The sequence below is a fragment of the Hyaena hyaena genome, unplaced genomic scaffold (assembly GCF_003009895.1).
Source record: "Hyaena hyaena isolate Hyena2069 unplaced genomic scaffold, ASM300989v1 scaffold_1130, whole genome shotgun sequence".
Taxonomy (NCBI): Eukaryota; Metazoa; Chordata; class Mammalia; order Carnivora; family Hyaenidae; genus Hyaena; species Hyaena hyaena.
This window is the reverse complement of record NW_024081766.1, coordinates 331,907-335,222: the sequence shown is the minus strand read 5'-3', so window position 1 is coordinate 335,222 and position 3,316 is coordinate 331,907. Positions and strand designations below refer to the sequence as shown.

At 47.9% G+C, this 3,316-nt stretch overlaps 1 pseudogene; it reads left to right on the top strand.

The window, feature by feature from the left end:
• The first annotated feature begins 532 nt into the window (after positions 1-532).
• LOC120224228 lies at positions 533-1,664 on the top strand (annotated as a pseudogene).
• The last annotated feature ends 1,652 nt before the right edge of the window (positions 1,665-3,316 follow it).

Genomic DNA, 3,316 nt, shown 5'->3' with positions numbered 1-3,316 from the left:
ATGAAGATCTTGACCTGAGGGTACCTCTCATCCTAGAACACAGGAGACTGCTTGCCAGAGGTGCCCCCTCAATTCCTTATATAGGGGCTTCAGGAACTGGGTGGTGAAAGCCTTGTTCTAAAGCACGTGTAGAATAGAGGGGTCCCAGGCAGTGCCAGGATTCAAGGTGTAGACACTGAATGTCTACTAAGGGATCTACTTATGCCAGAACAGAGGGGAGCCCACAGTGCCCAACACCATCTGCCTACAGTCAACCCCCAAATCTGAGGCTTTCTTGGTTACAACCTGGGGAACTTTTTCATTTCCTCTGATAAGATCTTACGGGACAAGCTGACCCAAAGTTCAGAAGCCCTTTGGGGCCCTAGAGCACCCCCTAAGAAAGAGACCTGTAAGTCAGTCTTTGTCCAGAGCTGCCAAAAGCCTCCTTCTCTGCTGAGGCCGCTGCCCTTCTCCCTCTCTCCCCAGGCCTGTGGTACCCCATCTTCCACCATGCCGCTCACACTTCTGCTTGCTGCTACCAACTAGAGTCATCATGCCTCACTCTCCAAAGTGTCTGTGCCTCACATGTGAGCCAGACTTTCAGGCCCAAAATGAGATACAGGGCCTGGCAGTGGCCCATCTTCTCATAGCTGAGGAAGAGGAGGAGACTTCCTACATTTCCTCTTGCTCTTTCAACTTCTACCCCTTTACCTCCTCCTCCCTGCCTTCCTCTCCTGTGATCCTGGTTTCCCAAAAGGAGAAGAAGATGGAGGAGAAGCAGGAAGAGCCTGAGGAGGAGCCTGCCACAAAATTGAGTCCTCCCCAGAGTCCTCAGAGCTCCTGCTTCTTCTCCACATCATAGAGCACATGAGATGGAGGTTCCATTAACCAAAAAGAGTATACAGGTTCCCTGCAGACCTCAACAGACATCAAATATTTGCCCAGAGACCCACTAGATGAGAAGGTAGCTGATTTAGTGCATTTCATGTCCTCAAGTATCAACTGAAGGATCCCATCACAAAGATAGAAATGCTAAAAGTTATCATGAAAAGGTATAAGAAACCCTTCCCTGTGATCTTTAAGAAAGCTTCTAAGCATTTGGAGGTGATCTTTGGCATTGATGTGAAGGAAATGGACCCCATCATCCACTCCTATGCCCTTGTCAACTCACTGGACCTCCTTACCCATCATAAAGTGTTTAGTGACAACCAGAACATGCCTAAAAATGGTCTCCTGATAATCATCCTGGGTGTGATCTTCAAGGGGGGAACTGTGCCCCTGAGGAAGACATCTGGGATTTCCTGAATATGATAGGAGTGTACACTGAGAGGGAGCCCTTCATTTATGGGGAGCCCAGGAAACTCATCACCAAAGATTGGGTTCAGGAGAATTACCTGGAGTATCAGTATCAGCCTAATCATGATCCTCCATGCTGAACGCCTGTGGGGTCCCAGGGCCCATGCTGAAACCAGCAAGATGCAAGTTCTGGAATATTTCGCCAAGGTCAAAGAGACTAACCCACTTCTTTCTCATGCTGGTATTAACATTTGAGAGATGAGGAAGAGAGGGCCCAGGCCAGAATTGGCTCCATGGATAGTACTACTGCCATGTTCTTTGCATACCATTGGTCAGCAGCTTCTCTTGCCCCAATGAAGAGTGAGCCTGAATCATCATGCTGTATTTGAAGAGGGCAGTCTTGGTTTTGAGTAAAGGAGAGTCAGGATCTGGCTCAGGAGAACACAGTGTACAACTTTGTGTTCCCGTTCTGTATCGGTGATGTGGAGGTTTATCTTTTCTCTTTTGATATTTTTCAAATGTCCCTTTAAAATTTTTTTAAGGTTTATTTATTTTTGAGAGAGAGAGAGAGAGAATGAATGGATGAATGAGTGGGGGAGAGGCACAAAGAGAGAGTGAGACACTCTCCAAAACAGGCTCCAGGCTCTGAGCTGTTAGCACAAGGCCTGACGCAGGGCTCGCACCCATGAACCATGAGATCATGACTTGAGCCGAAGTCACATGCTCAACCAACTGAGCAACCTTGGCACCCTCAAATGTTCCTTTTAATGGACAATTTAATTCCCTAAGGACTCTAAATTTTGAATGACATTGGTAACACATTTATTGGTTTTTCAGGGTTAAGAATAAGAGTTTTGATATTTTGCAAAAATTTGGAAAACCTCTCATCTTTTAGGGAATCTGGTACTAGGTAACATTGGAATAGAAATTTCTTTGGAAATGTGAAAGAGCCAAGTAGTAAAGTACAGGGGTTCAATAAACAGAGGGAAAAATATAAAGGATAGTTTATCCTTGAGTTTGCTTATACCTTTCAGTCCACCATTCTGGAAAATTAAAAAGATACACTTGGATTTGCTTGGTCTATTCAAGAAAGTAGATGAAATCTTAATAGATGACAGTCCCTGCTCACTGACTTTTTTTTATTCACCAAACATCAATTCTTTACTGGCTCTTTGGAAGGCTCTATGTCAGTAGTGGTGATACTAGGATTAGCAGACACACCCCCTAACCAAAGAATGGTAGGGGCTAGGAGCAGCAATCATATCAGGAAGATGGTAGGATGTCCTCTAAGAGCTACAGAACAAGAAAAAAGAGTGAGGGAGTGAGACTCCAAATCAGAGCAGTTGAATAAAAAGGCCCTGAGCCAAGGCATTTAGAGCTCTGAGAAATGGCAATTCTTTCTGTCAGTGTTGGTTAGGAATCTAAGTGTTGAGTGAAGGATTTAGGGACATCTTACATGAACAGGTTTGGGAGATCCTGGAATCCTCATTTCCAGCTGGAAGTCTCAGTGAAGTCTAAGTAAATAGGTCAACTGGAGGAGTGGCCCCGCAGCACCCCAGACACCAGCCCCTACCTTAGGGCCCCCCTAAGTCCTGTCAGGAAGAGCACAGCTGCTCCCTGCGTCATTTGGGTGAGCCACACTCTTGGGTACTCTAGTGGTCCAGTGCACCCTCGCCGGTGTCCCAGGGCTGAGAGCTGCCTTGGTGCCCGCCGGAGGCTGGGGTGTGTCTCCCCCGTGCACGGTGGACCTCTCTGTGGGGGCGGGGGCTATGTGGGTGAGCAGGGGTGGTGACTGATGCCTGACAGTTGAGACAGACCAGAAACACGAGTGAGTGGGGGAAGGGAGTGTGCAGCTGCAAGGAGATGGGAATGGGCGGGGACAATGCACTGGGACTAAGCACCTCAGTGACTCTGCAGGTAAAGGGCTGGGTGTGGACATGCCTTGAAATAGCTCCACGTGCTTCCCTGGCTCAGGCTGCCTCCCACAGACTCTGAGCCGTTGGCACACTGGAGGGCGGGTGTCCCACGGCCGTGACTCTTG